Genomic DNA, 15,746 nt, shown 5'->3' with positions numbered 1-15,746 from the left:
CTGTTAATCCCTGGGGATTCTGGAGAAACCCTCTTCCTCTGGCTCTGGTGAACACTCTGCTCTCCACACTTTCACCTCCAGCTTTTTCCTGGCACCATATTCTGTCCTTAGACCAACCAACCTGTCTGATGGTTGTCCAGAAAGGAACTGGCTAATTGGGGTCTAGAGCCAGCATTCTTGCAAAACTCCCATGTTTATCAAAAGAATCACAAATAATCTGTAACTAGGACTCTTGGCCTTAAAAAAAAAGGGGGGGGGCAGAGGCATTCATAGAAGCTGAGCTCTCTCTCCATCCCAGGCCTTGTGCTATGTGTTGTAGATATAAAGATGAAGGATAAGCCCAGGCCTGCCCCCAGGGTGTGCACAGGCTCCTGTAGGGACAGATCAGTGAAGGAGGGACAGTGAAAATACATACAGTAAACAGTCTCAGGAAACACCAGGAGGGAACTGAAATCACAGGCTGGCCCCCAGTGTCTCCCTGGCCCTGTCCCCTGCCACCAGCCATTTGTCACTCAACCACAGTCCTGGCCTCTTTGCTGTGCCTTCCACAGGCCAGGCACACTCGACCCCTGGTTCTGCTCTAGCTGAGCCTCCCTTAACTGTCCTCCTGGTTCACTCTGACCCTTCCTTCACATACTCACCCCATCTCCACCTCGGTGAGGCCTTCCCTGACCATCCTACCGAAAACAGCAACTCTCTCCCCAAGCTCTCCCCACCCACTTCCACTCTGTACATTCGCTTCTGCTTCACCCTTTAACATAATATACATTTTACTTGTCTATGTGTTTATGGTCCATCTTTCTCCAACAGAATATAAGCTCCATGGGGAGTTTTGTGTGTTTGGTTCAGTGTTGAACCCCCAGAAACTGACCCAAAGAAAAGTACCTGACTCATTGTGGGGGATCATGAATATTTGTGGAATAAGTGGATGGACGAATGTATGTATGAATTTGGTGGGGAGATGGGGAAGGTTTCCAAGAAAATATAATACCAGAAGTGACTCTTAAAGGATCTGTACAGGTAAAGAAAGCATTTTGGAAAGAAGATGCAGCACACGTGTGATCTTGGGTAAATGACATTACCACTTTCTCTTCTGTAATATAAAGTTAACGAATAATATCTGCAAATCTATGATGAGCCATGAAAGTAAAATAGAAGTCTGGGCCAGCTGAAATGAGCCCATGACAGTGCAGGCTGATGCAACCTGGGAAAAGACCAGAGGAAGTGTGTCTTTCTCCGCAACTACCAGATTGAGTTCTAATCAGCAGACAGAAAGTGAGGAAGCCCAACACAAGGAGGGTAGGAGCCGGAGGGGCAGCCGGACTTGATCTCGTGGTTCAACAAGGGGTGCATCAGTTCCAGACTGACTCAACATCCCGAACATCCTAAGGAATTTACTCTGAATTGTTAATTCACAAAGCAAGTCACAACGTCTCATATGCTATCTGCCTTCAGGTCGGTGATTGCATCTCTCTGAGTCTTAGTTTGCTATCTGTGCAATGAAGACCACAACATCTCCTCCCCTTAAATGACACAAGTGGAAGTTTCTAGAACAGTGCACGGCACTTTGGAAGTACATAGTAAAAGTTTGTGAAATGGAAATATATTATTTGCATGAAGTTTACAGTAAGGTAGGCAGAGCCATGGGACTCTGTTCTGGAAAAAGGCAACTAACTGAACCTTTGCTTATATTTTCTGAGTCTTAAGAGATTGCAGTCATGGGAGGAAAAGGGGCTTTATTTTCCTAAGAAAATAAAATTGTGGCCTGGAAGCAGCGTGAGCTGTGTGGTATGGGAAGTTCAGAGCCAAGCAGCCTTCAACCAAACCCTGGGGCCCCATTTTCAGTCCTATGTCTTAAGACGAGTTTTTTAAAAACTTTCTTAGCTTCTGTGACTTTATCACAAGAGAGGAATAAAAATATCTACCTTGCAAGGTTGTCTGTGGAATGAGAAATATATACAAAAAGACTAGCAAAATAGTTAGAATTAATAGGTGCTAACTGCATACTGAATAGCATAATTCATTGTCACTCATGTAAATGAAAATTTGGAAACGCTTTGAAAAATTAGGGCCATGTTGGCCGGCCCAGTGGCGCACTGCTACAGTGCGCCACTTGGGAGCGCGGTGGCACTCCCGCCGAGGGTTCGGATCCCACATACAGACCGGTTCCCGCTCACTGGCTGAGCGAGGTGCGGGCGCAGCACCGGGGGTTGAGATTCCGTTGCCGGTCCCGGTCCAGTATGGGCGCGACACTGAGGGTTGCGAACCGTTGCCGGACACGAAAAAAGACAAAAAGGAAAAAACAAAAAATTAGGGCCATGTTGAGACTGGGTAACCTGTAAATCACTGGTTAGAAAAAAATAAGTTACACACATCTACCACAAAAGAGCAAGCATACTGTAGCTATTTGAGTCTATATGAGCTGATCAAACTATGTTCTGAATCTGAGGTTTAACGGATAAATTTAAACAACCCACAACATTACTAGCAGGTTACTGATGGTACAGTGTGAAAGGGAGAAGGGGGAACCAGGCCTTGACACACAGGTGGTGTGAAAGGGAAGGAAAAAGAGGATATGTACATAATGCTTCACCCGCTCCAGCGTGAGATGACACATTCACCCCAGTCCTGTGGGAGGAAACCCCAATTTAAACCCATGGGGAACACAGCTCTTGGCTACAGTAACTGCAGGCCAGAGACCGACAATCTCCTCCCCACCTGGAGTGTGGGGCCAGGTTTGCCTCCTCTACCCCAGAACTGCTTTAGTCTCCATCTAGTCAAACCCACTCGTTAGAGGTGGAGAACCGAGGGTCAGACAGGGGAAGGGGCTTGGAAGAGGCTGTCAAGTAGTCAGTGGCAGAGCCAGGCTCAGTACCCTGGGGACTCCCTGGACAGTGCTCTCTCCACCACCCACATGGTTGTCCTGATCCTAAGCAGCTTATGAGCAAAAGTCTGCAATGAACCCTAACTTGCCACTTCTGTTCCTTTTTCTCCCTCAGGTCCAGTCTGCAACTGTGCTAAGCCCTGGTTAGGTTTGACCTGAAAGAACTTGAACGTGGTGTAAGCAGGAGACAACTAGAGCGTGGCAGGATCCCACGGGGCTAAGGCAGTGGCCACACAGCTCTTGCCTGTGTGTTTCTTCCTCCCTGCCTTTCTTTCCTCTTTCGTAATCTTTTCCTACCTTCCCCAACAGACTCTTAAATAAAACTGAATATATCTTAGTCCTTTATTAGGTTTTTCTTTCACTTACTTTTATTTTTAAAGTAGAATACTCAAGTGATTTGAATTTTTTCAAATATAAAATAAGATTTTACTGTAAAATAAGATTTATATATAAAATATATAACATATTTTTAAAAAAGATTTATATATAAAATAAGATTTTACAGGGTTCTGTGTTTCTGAATCAGAAGGCTTAGATATTTCCCCCTAAGAAACGTAATTTAGTTGCTTCCTGCCAGTTCACTTCAGAATTGCCTTACCTGGTGGTGGTCACTGGTCCCTGAAAGACAAAAGGCCCCTCAGCCTGCAGGAGCACTTGAGTCCTCAGCTCCATTCATGACTGCACAAAGGCCAGGGGTCAGCCTAAGGCAGAGCCCCGCCCTCGGCAGCAGCTCCCTGGGTCTGAAAGGACTCCCCCAACACGCACGTGCACACACACGCCCGCACATTCACACCCCACGCACATTCATACACTCACACAACTCACACCCACCCATACAACACATCCACATACTGTCACACACACTCACACACCTCACATACACATCACACACTACACTACACACACACTCACACACATGCGCATCCGGGTCTCTCTCATCTGTAAGGGCCAGCCATCCCCAGAGGTGTCCTCAGCTCAGTGTGCCTTGATCTAAACCATATGCACTCCTGAGTGGCTCCAACAGTCTGTGCTCACCAAAGGCCTTCAGGATCCTAAAATTCAGGGTCACTTCTCTATGGTGGAAACCAGCCGTCTGTGGTCAGGCCTCTGGTTCCCATCATGAGTTTCTGCTAAGGGAGAGTCTCGGGCAGATGAGCGGGTAGGTCCTAAGAAAGAGGCAGAGCCACTGACTTTTTAAAGCTCATAGAATCTGGGAAGAAATGTTGCACTTTCAACCTGGCAAAAGTCAGAGTTAAAAAGCAGAGAAAGAGTGGGAGAAAGAGGGAAACTAGCTCAGTGACAGGCACCCTCCAATCCCATTTGCCTAAATGTTCTGTATGTCACCGCGTAGTCCACAAGGATGCCGGCCATAACCACGAGCAATTCCTTTCCTTGGGCAGATCTTGCACTGATCCCATGCTCTTTAATAGGCTACTTTCACTCTCCCCTCTGACACCCCCTCAACGATGCTTAGTCATGCCCCCAACAGCAGAGACGCTGCTGGTGATGGCCGTTACCATCAGGGCCATGGTCGCCCGTGATGCTTGGTCGAGCAGTCCATGAGCCCACCGCTGCCATCAGCAGTGTGAACGGTCGTGGAGGTGCTGGGGCCAAAATGCATCAGGCACAGACCAGCTGAAGGCATCCAAAGAGCAGTGTGTGAAAGAAGTAAAGGAGGGGCCCGAGGACACCGAGGTGCAGTGCAGGGCAGCCTGCTCACGTCCCTCCAGGGGTTGGGCTGGGGCTGGCGGGAGGCAGCCAAGCAGGCAGCTCTGTGCTTCCCACTGTCTTCCCTCTCTTTGGGGGCCCTAACTACACCCTTAGACTCTCAGAGAAAGAGAAAGGGAGAAGGCATTTACTTAGCAGCGCAGCTCCTGGGGGCTAGAGAAGGCGGTGATAAGCCCAAGCTCCCTTGGCAAGTCAGGAGCAGACCCAAGAAGAGAGCAGGACCTTCTCACTCTCTGCTGGGGCTTCCCACTTCCTCATGCGAGCTCTGCAAGCCCTGCTTCCTCCTCAGGAGGTGAAGACGACCAGTAAGACCTAAAAATTCCCTGCTACCTTCCCCCCAAGGCCAATGATGAAACTTGTTTGTAAGTGACACTCGATTAAAAATTCTCAGCTTATTTTTGCCTCTAAGGAAGTTATTTTTTAAATTACTTTATCCTAAGGAACCTTTGGAAACCATGTTTTTAAAAGTTGTTGCTGTTGTTTTGTTTTTGTGCCAAGCATGGTCATTTAATTCATTTCCTATTGTTTAAATTAACAAAATATAAAACTGGCCATTAATGCTTTTGATGAGCATGAGGTAAACCATGACACCACACCATCTAATACCTAAGATGGGACACTCACCATGTCTTCCCGACTCTTGGGACACTGTGTGTTCCTTTAGGCTTTTTATAATAGAGGTGCACCAACACTTCTTTGAAGCTCTTTGCTCAGATGTGCTTCCTAATTCAGAATTTTTTTTTATATTTAAGAAAGGCAACAGAATGCATAAACCATATATCATGTGCACCCCCCAGAGAGTCTGGAGCACGCATCTTTCTGCCTAAAAACTCATTCATCCTGAGTGGGATAAATAAAAGCTGTAAAAAGTCCCCTGTAAGATTGGGCCAGCTTTTTGCTTCCAAATGAGTGATGAGAAAAACTTTCCATTTTTAGAGCTTTTTAGATTTTTGGATTTAAAAGCCAGCCACCAAAAAAAAAAAAAAAAAAAAAAAAACAGAGAGAGTGTGTATGTGTCACAAAATAGATAATGACCTCATTTATTACTTCTAAAGGTATTTAAGGACCCAGATTTGAAACCTCAACACTCCAGAGAAAAGTACACATTTAAAAAATAAGAAAGACACTTGGCATGAGGAGATGGATCCCACAGCGTGTGCGATGCTTGATGCCGACTCGAATCGCTACCCTTGTTACAGTCCAGCACGTAACACAGCCAGCTTCCTTTCAGGTGTACAATGAAGGCTCATAAGCCAGAAACAGAAGTCCAGAGGAGAGGCTTCTGGGGGCTTTGTCAGGGGTGATTCAGGAATATGTTGTCAGCGAAAGGAGCAGTTCCATGTCATTTCCCACCCAGAACAACCAATAAAGAGGAACCCGAAGGACGTAGCAGAAACTGTCCAAATGAACATTATAAACAAATCAGGCAAAAAATAAGACTGATACATATGTAATACATTTACCCCTCACCATATCCCTGACACACAAACGTTATAAACTTCAGTTCACAAATTGCAAAATTGAGCCAAGCTGCAGGAACTTGCCCGAGGGAAGAGCCCCGGTTCCAGCCCTGGTCTGTTTGCTTCAGAACACGAGCTCAGGAACTTCCAGGAGCTCATCCACTTCTCTGGATTTCAAAGAGCTGTACGAGGGGTTTTCAAAAAGATCATGGAACGATTTGTGTGCTCTTCTAATTTCATTTTTCCACGAACTTTTTGAAGTACCCTTGTAGTGGACGAGTTCTTGTCTTAACCTTGGAAAAGCCATTGGTCTTGGTTTCTCTTTCTCCCTTCCTCTTCTTGCTCTCTCTTCCTCTCTCTTTTCACTTCCTTCCTTCCTTCCTTCCTTCCTTCCTTCCTTCCTTCCTTCCTTCCTTCCTTCCTTCCTTCCTTTCTTTCTTTCTTTTTTCCTTTCTCTCTCTCTCTCTCTCTCTCCCCCTCTCTCTCCCTCCCTCTCTCTCTCTTTCCTTCTTTCTCCCTTTCTATCATCCAGCTTTTTATCCCTCTCTTCTTTTTCTACCTGTCTTCTTTCCTTCCATCCATCCATATACCCAGCTATCTATCTAATCTCCCTCAGTTTCTGAGAATAGAGGAGTCAGACCACAAGTGTTTCTCTGCACGTGAGTCTGTCATTGTGTACGCAGAGAACATAGTTCTCTTGTGTTCTCGTGACCGCAAGCTGTCCCAGGGAAGGGTCTGAAAAATAACTAATACACCACCTGCCCCGACTGGGACCGATCCACAGCTCAGCAAGCTCATATGCGGCTCACACTGCAGGCTCGGTTCCTGACTGCTGGACGGCATCCTCTGATGAAGACAGCTGAGCGAAGGATACCCTGGAGGACCTCAGCCAAACACAAGGGGTGCCATCACAGGGAAGCTATATTGAAACACAAGCTACATTTTTTTTCTCTCTCTTTTTTCAGTTTTAGGGTATGGAGTCAACTCTGGCTAGCATGAACTTACTAATTCTTTGAGATGAGTATTTTACCCAAGACACATGCTTATTAATTCCACACTAATTAATACATTCCATGCCTCTTACTTATAGTATGGGTGGTCTAGAGAGACCAGGCTTTGAAGGCACACAGACACACAGGCGTGGGTTCAAAAACCAGCTATGCCACCTTCCTAATGAGCTGACATTATGCAAGTTCCTTAACACCTCTGGACTTCAGTGTCCCCATCCACAGACTGGGGATGATATCTGTTTTGAAACCTCTTCAGAAGATCTCTAAAAGAGACTATTAAATGCTTATTATTATCCTGCTGACAATACCCTATTTTGCTCAGAAGGTGCTGCTGACCACATTTGACCAAGGAGAACACAGATTCAGAGAGAAGAATACACTTGCCAAAGCTCAGGCTGCTGGTGGTGGGCAGTGTGGGCACAAGCCCCGGCTCATCTCTGCCTCTCCGTTTTTCTTCCCCTGACCCACAGCACACTGCCCCTTTACACGAGGTGACTGGGACCCAGCCTCATCTTGGCTATGGAAGGGCCTGCATCTGGTTGCCAATGGGGACGAGAGACCTTGAAGGGTAGGTGCGTGTTAGTCAGTGTTTCTCATGATCATAAAATAATTGTGCATTTTAATTTATTTAAAACTTGGGAGTCATCAAACCAAATGATGTTTAAAATAAAAGGACATCTCCTTAAAACAGAAAAGCATATTTGCAGTGACCAAGCCATCTGTGAGGCCAACCCCCTTCCACACTCATGTTATGGAGGCTCTGGAACTTGATGTCTGTTCCCTGCCTCTGCTCCATTCCTGAATCTCTTCTTGTCTCTTTCTGCTGTCAATGATTGACTTCAACCATTTATCAGGTTGCTCACTCAGAAAGAGGTTCCCCTTCTGGGAGGAGAGCAAGGTCTCTCTGCTCGTTGCAAGGATTTCCTGAAAACCCACTTGGCTCTTCCCATCCCCAGCTCTCTCCCAGCAGCCCTGCTGATGAAGGCTGCCAGGCTTTGCTTCTTAATCTGTCACTCAGAGAAATGAGCTCAAGGACTTATTAGAATCATCAGGCTATGATGGAGTTTGGATGTGTTGTCCCCTCCAAAACTCATGTGGAAATTTGATCTCCAATGTGGCAGTGTTGGAATTGAGTCACAGGGGCAGCTCCCTCACGAATGGATTAATGCTCTCCCTGGGGGAGGGGGGATTAATGAGTGAGTTCTCGCTCTATTAGTTCCCGCGAGAGCTTGTTGCTTAAAAAGACCCTGGCACCTTCTCTCTCTTTCTCTTGCTTCTCTCTCTTGCTTCCTGTCGCCATGTGATCCGCTTGTACCCACCGGCTGCCTGCTACTTTCCGCCATGAGTAGAAGCAGCCTGAGGTCCATGCCAGACACAGCTGTCCCAGAATCGTAAGCCAAGTAAACCTCTCTTCCTTATAAATTACCCAGTCTCAGGTATTTCTGTTATAGCAACACAAAACAGACTAAAGCAGAAAATTGGTCCCGAGGGCAGAAAATTGGTCCCGAGGAGTGGGGTGTTGCTAAACAGAAACCTGAAAATGTGGATGCTGCTTTGGAACTGGGTAATGGGCAGTGGTTGGAGGAGTTTGGAGGACTTAGAAGAAGACAGAAAGATGAGGGGAAGTTTGGAATGTCTTAGAGACTTATGTAGTGGTGAGCAGAATGCCGATAGAAACGTGGACAGTAAAGGCCATCGGGGTGATGATGAGGTCTCAGATAGGAATGAGGAACTTATTGGGAATTGGACAAAAGATCACCCTTGCTACACCATAGCAAGGAACCTGGCTGCATTGTGTCCATGCCCTTGGATTTTGTGGAAGGTGGGACCTAAGAGTTGTGAACCAGAGCATTTGACCAAAGAAATTTCTAAGCAGCAAAGCATTCAGGACGCTTTATGACTACTTCTAACAGCCTACTCTGAGTTATGGCGGCAAAGGCATGATGAAAAGCCAGAATTTAAAATGGAAGCAGAGCGTAAAGATTTGGAAAATTTGCAGCCTGGCCATGCGGTAAAGATGCAGAGAGCGGGAGAACAATGCAAGGGTGAAGCAGATAAACTGGTTGCTGAAGACATTATCTTGGCGGTGAGGCAGCCAGATGCTAAGAGCCAAGACAATGAGAGAAAAGCCCTGAAGGCATTTCAGAAGTCTGGAAGGGTGCCCCACCCATCACAGACCCTGAGGCCTAGAAGGACTGAGTTGTCCAGGAGGACAGACCTGAGGCACAGCTGCCCTCGGGATCCTGCTCCCTGCATCCCAGCTGCTCCGGTTGGAGCAGCCCCAAGTGCGGTTCATGCAGCAGCCCTGGAGAGTAGAGGCCCGAAACCTCAGTGGCGTCCACGTCCACGTTGTGTTAAGTGTGCAGGCCGGCAGGACGTGAGAGCAGTGGAGGCATGGCAGCCTCCACCCAGATCCCAGAGGAGGTATGGAAAAGCCTGGAAGCCCAGGCAGAGACCTGCCACAGGGGTGGAGCCACCACAGAGGTCATCTACTAGAGCAATGCCAAGCAGAAAAGTGGGGTCGGAGCCCCCACAGACAGCTCCCATCAGGGAAATGTCTAGTAGAGCCAAGGCAGAGGGGCTGCCACCAGGACCCCAGAACTTCAGGACCACTGGTAGCGTGCAATGCAGGCCTGGAAAAGCCATAGGCACTAGCGTGGCCCACTGGGCCGTGCCTGGCCGAGCTGAGGGAACAAGGCTGCCTGATGCTAGATGCCCCACTGTGCCCAGGACACAAGAGTTGGAGTCAAAGAAGATTATTTTGAAGCTTTAAGATTTAATGTCTGTCCTGCTGGGTTTCGTACTTGTTTGGGGCCTGTTTCTCCTTTCTTTTGGCCTATTTCTCCCTTTTGGAATGGGAATGTACACCCAATGCCTGTTCCACCATTGTGTCTTGGCAGTAGATAAATTTGGTTTTGTTTTTCAGGTTCACAGCTGGAAAGACTTTTTGGTCTCAGATGAGACTTTGGAGTTTTAAGTTGGTGCAGGAGCAAGCTAAGACTTTTGGGTCTGTTGGGATAGAATGATTCTACTTTGTATGTGAGAGTGACATGAGTTTTGGGGGGCCAGGGGCAGAATGATGGAGTTTGGATGTGTTGTCCCCTCCCAAACTCATGTGGAAATTTGATCTCTAATGTGGCAGTGTTGGAAACTGATTGAGTCATGGGGACGGATCCCTCATGAATGGATTAATGCTCTCCCTGGGGGAGGAGGGGTAGTGAGTGAGTTCTCGCTATATTAGTTCCCATGAGAGCTTGTTGCTTAAAAAGACCCTGGCACCTTCTCTCTCTCTCTTGCTTCCTCTCTCTTGCTTCCTGTCGCCATGTGATCCGCTTGTACCCGCTGGCTGCTGCCACTTTCCGCCATGAGTTGAAGCAGCCTGAGGCCCATGCCAGACACAGCTGTCCCAGAATCGTAAGCCAAGTAAACCTCTCTTCCTTATAAATTACCCAGTCTCAGGTATTTCTGTTATAGCAACACAAAACAGACTAAAACAGGCTACAAGTGGAAAGGCCCTTCTAAGTCATCAGCTTCAACCTTCCCATTTCACCAGCAGTGAAACTGAAGTTGGAGACCTGGTCTTCCCTCACCTGGGAAGTGAGGGGTGGAGCTGAGTGCTGAGCCCAGCTTGGGAGCCTTCCAAGACATGCACTTTTCTGTTTCAGGTTCCCTCTCTGTGCCACATGTCAGGTGTAGTTCAAGTGCTCCATGGATAACACCCATGTAGAGGGGAACGGGTTCTGCTGAATAAGTTAAAACGGTGACATTTCCTCTTCCCCCAGTCCACTACACTATGTATGACAGTAGCCAAGCTCCACTTGAGCATGTGTTTAATCCTCTGCTTCCCCCATGGAGAGGGAGCTACCTGAGGACAGGGACAATGCCACACCGATCACTGCACCCTCACATTCTGGTGCAGCACAGGGTGAAAGCCCGCCCCCTACACATTTGTTAAATGGATGAATGATCCCATTTTTATGCTTGATCCATCATAAAACTGCAATTAAACTCTTTAGGGCACTCTGTTCCCTAGTTTCATTTTAAAAATCTAATTATCTATGCCATACAGAATTTTTATTAGAAAGTGAAGTCATTAAATAAGCAGACATCACACTCAGGCCCTGAGATAATTGCAAATGGAAACGCATCTGTCTGCAGCACTAAGCCGGACCTGGTAAACACACTGCTGAGAGACATGGAGCCTGTTTTCAACACTTGATTTGTTGGGGCAATGAGGTTCTTATACCAAGGAAATTAGGCTTCTAAATTACCCAAGAAAGGCTCATAAGCAATTCTATAATTGCTTGTCAATATCAACATCTTCCTAGACATGCATTACACTGACAGACCGAATCCAAATTGCCTTGCATTTGAAGAGCCATCCACACATATGTCTACCTTTGCTGCTTCTCCTGTTTCTATATCCCTAGAAGGCACCTGCCATGCTGTCCATTCACAAGTTCAATTATAAAACCTTGGCCCGTCCTAAGGTTCAGCTCATTTCAATGATAAACCAGTGACCCGTTCTTGTGCCAGGGAAGCTACTTCTAGCATCATCAGACCTTTCCTCTTAACTCAGATGTGTCAAACTCCTTTTCTATCCATCACTTACAGGAATAAAACCTCAGCCAACTGCAGAAAGCCTCATTAATGCTACACTGAGAGGAAAACCCTAATAAAGTCTCTAAATATTTACTACGAGTCTAGGTTACAACACTGACCAGTTCCACCCCTGTTAAAATCTGCTCGCATTTGCCAAACACAATTATTTTAAGTTACTCACACACCAGCCAAGGAAATGACGAGACTGTGTACTATGGCTCAAAGGGCAATCAGGACCCAGTTTTAAATGCTGGCCCTGACACTAGCGGCCGGACACCATGCGAGTGACTTTGCCTTTCCCAGTTTCCTTAACTGTAAAATAGGAACAATAATACTCATGTCACAAAGTCGTAATGAAGATTTGGGAAATTGTATATATATCTATAAGGTAACTTTTAAATAAAATAGAAGGAAGTTAACCATGCTTGAAACTCAAGGTGTTTGCTGCCATTTCAAATGTGCTCTTCTTGGAGAAAACAGAAGTGTTGGTGATTTGCACCTTGTCATAGCATTATAGAATAGCTTAGCTGGTGAGAGATAACTCGAAGATTAACCAGCAGTGCTAGGAGCCTGAGCATGGGCAGTTTTTAACCTTCTCAGAAAATGGATACATCTCTGAAGGCCGGAATTCATCCAAAGAGCTCTCCACCACGGTCCTAACAGGACCCATAGGCCCAGTAACTGAGAACTCTTTTCTAATCAATATAACTGAATAACAGCAAGTCTACTGTGAAGTGGGCACCATGCCAGACTCTATAAATACATAAGATTATTTAATTCTTAGAAGGCAAGTATAATTATTACAATTTTACAGATCCAAGAATTGAGGCTCAGATAGGTTCAACACACCATCAGGATCCCACAGCACTAGTGGAGTTGGAACTCATGTCTGACTCCAAAACCTGCTTTCTTTCCAGTTACCATGTTGCCTAGCCTGTCAGGTCATTCATACCCCTCCTGGGATAGGATTTTAACCAAGATGAAGTAGGAACCAGAGGCTGCTATGAGTGGATGAGTCAAAACCCAGAAAGAAAGGCAGACCTGGTTCTCTGCCATGCGTATCCCTCCTGCCCTGCTCACCACAGCCAAATGAGGGATTCCCCAGCAATCATCCCCTTGCTAGGAGGGCCAGAATAGGACAACTGTATTTCAGCCACAAAGCACAGGCCACCTCATTTGACCTAGTGGGTGACCTAGTTAAGTGGCCACCTGTGGGCCCCATGTCAACCTGTCCTTCCCCTTATCACACCACCACTCTGACTGCATTACAAGGATCTCTTTCCATGTCTACCTTTACCACCATACCACATTCTTTGAAAACAGAAATAATATTCATTTTTTTAATCCCCAGTTTTCCAAACTGTATACTCAATAAATGTAAGATGGAAAAATGAAGAAACAGATTCAACAACAAGGCTGGACATGATGATTTTAGAGAATGCTTCTAACCCTGAGTTTACTGCTTAATTACTGCTAAATCCATTCTCAACTTCTGGACAGTGGTTCAGGGGGGTCTTTAACACTAAGATGTCCCAACAGGACTAGGACATTATGGGTCCTTCAGCCTTTGAAGCATTCAAAGCACACACTGTATGCCATCCCATTCCGTACTAAAAGAACAGAGATGTGCCCAATAGGACGGACATTATCAATTCTATTTTAAAGACTGAGAAACCGAGGCCCATATGAGTGAACTGACTTCCCCAGAGCCAGAATTTGACAGTGAGGCTTCTGATTTCCTGGTCTTTTCATGCTACCATAATACTTTTTCAGGTTATTATGACCAGACCTAGGGCATGACAATGGGAAGGAAAAGGAGTCCATGAAGGGAAAAATAACCGGGGTGGGGGTGGGGGCAGCTTCACTGGGAAGTGTCACTGTCAGTGGACAGTGGGTGACCCGATGGCCCCAGTGAGCTCTGAACTCCTTGCCCAGGGATGGCTTGGGAGGGTCTGCTCCGCTCAGAGTGTTCCTGACTCATCCGGTTGCATCTAGGCCCCAGGAGTAAAAGCAAACTGAACTCTTCTTGGTGCTGAGTAAAAACAGGAAGTCACAAGTGGCTTCCCTCTGCTCTCAACTTGAGTCCCCAACAGTTCAGGTCAAGGGTGCACAAAGGACCTGACAGGCAGCTCCCTGGCAGCTCACCTCCGCAGGCATCCAGCGGCACACCCGGGGGACAGGGAAACTGCACACACCTTCCCATAAGCCTCCTGGATTCTGGGTTTAGGGGGCTGCACTGAGACAGGCTCTAGGGTCCCTCAGAAAGCAGGAGCAGGGAGCCCAGCAGGGTGGGAAGCCAGGGAGACACATGTCAGCTCCATCACTTCCCCATTCATCCAACAAAATCCGAGGGCTGGATGTATGCTAAAGTCACTGTGACCTTAGGAAAAAGCTCACTTGCTCTGAGCTTAGTTTCCTCATCTACAAAGTGGGGACAGTCCCTCCCTCCACCCCAAGACTATTGTGAAGATAAAAGGAAATAACATCAGAGAGCTCCTGAACACATTTGAGATCTATTATTAGCACAGAGGCAGTATGGTACCCACTGTGCGCCTGCCAGGGCCTGGGATGCTGCTGTCCCCTCCCAGAGCTGAGAGGCAGGAGGGAGCGTGGGCAGGTCTGTCCCCTCACGGGAGCCCAGGGCCAGCAGGAGGTGAAGTTCTGCCAGCCCCCAGCCTGGGCCCAGTGCCCATGTTTATGACTGTTTATTTCAGAGCAAGTAGAAAGGAGAAATTAGAGCCATAAAAGACAAGACAACAGACCAATAAAAACCAGCTCCCAGAAGAGTCAGAAGGAGGAAGAGAGGCAAAACTGTCACCATAGCAACACAAGACAGTCAGAAACACGCAGGAAAAACAGCCCCTGCTCTGCCTCCTCTATTCGTTGCAAAGCAAGCCCTCGAACCCCATTGGAGCTCAGTGAAAGCCAACAACACTCGACCCCAGGACCCCTGGCCCCCAAGCCCAGGCCTGGCTAATGGCCACCCCCTTCATGCTGCCCCAGCACAGGTCCCAGACCTGCGTGGTCCCAGCCCAGCTTTCTGTGCCCTGGGGACTGGATGCTGTGCAGATGGCCCAGGCCCCATCCACAGGAGACAGTGCCTGGTGACAGAGGGGTAAGTTTCTAACAGGGAAAGAGAGAGGGCCACAGAGCTGTGGGGGAGAACGAGACCCTGAACTCTGGCCCCATGACCCTATCCTGGGTTCCCTGGGGAGCAGGCGGGAAAACAATGGTGTGGGAGAGGAGATCAGGCCCACGACCCAGAAAGGTGGCCCCATCAGTACTGGATCCTATACCCCCAACACAGTGGCTGGAGGAATTCTGGGGAACTGGGGATAGTTGGGCAAACCAGCTTTGGAGGCCTTAAATGACAAAGATCCTGGCCCTGGTCTCTGGGACACTGGCCAGCAAGTCAGGGCAGCTTGGAGGAGGACTCAGGGACCCACTGGCCCATTTTGACAGAGGCATTCTTGGTCCACGTACTGGCAGACAAGACAGGTGTCTCCACCAAAAAAGCACGGCTGGCTTGGTACCAGCCTTTTGGGAAGTGGGTCAAATTGTTCCCAAAGCTCAGGATCTGAAAAGTCCTTTTGCCAGACTGGCTTCTGGGTTCTGGGGGTGGGGGCGGGTGACGGCAAGGAGGGCCCAGTCTTAGGCACAGCAGCTGGATGGCTGGCTCAGAGCCCCTGTGGCAGGTGGCAGCAGAAGGATGTAGGTGTGCAGGGCTGGGAAAGGGGGTCATCCCTGCCTCAGGGGCTGTAGAGAGTGGTGGGGAGCGGGGCCCCTGGTGGTGGGAAAGGGAAGCAGAGGGTCGGGGTCTCCTGGAAGAATGGCTTTGGAGCTGAAGACACCTGGAGGGGGAAGAATGTGGCGGGCGAGGCGGGCTGATCTGGGAAAGGATCACCCGCAGGAGGCCGTCCTCAGACAGGGGGCAATGGACCGCTGGAGCAGAGATCGAGGACCGGGTCCTCGGAGCTCCCTCCCTCCCCCGAAGGCTGCCGCGGAGTCTGGAGCCGGGGCAGGGTGGTAGGGTCGCCGGCGTCCGCCCCGCCCCGCCCGCCG

At 48.1% G+C, this 15,746-nt stretch overlaps 1 pseudogene; it reads right to left on the bottom strand.

The window, feature by feature from the left end:
• Positions 1 to 3,949: 3,949 nt before the first annotated feature.
• Positions 3,950 to 15,746, bottom strand: part of LOC103600510 — a 47,927-nt pseudogene continuing 36,130 nt past the window's right edge.

Source organism: Galeopterus variegatus, unplaced genomic scaffold, assembly GCF_000696425.1.
Source record: "Galeopterus variegatus unplaced genomic scaffold, G_variegatus-3.0.2 Scaffold3375, whole genome shotgun sequence".
Classification (NCBI taxonomy): domain Eukaryota; kingdom Metazoa; phylum Chordata; class Mammalia; order Dermoptera; family Cynocephalidae; genus Galeopterus; species Galeopterus variegatus.
This window is presented reverse-complemented; position numbering and strand designations above follow the sequence as displayed.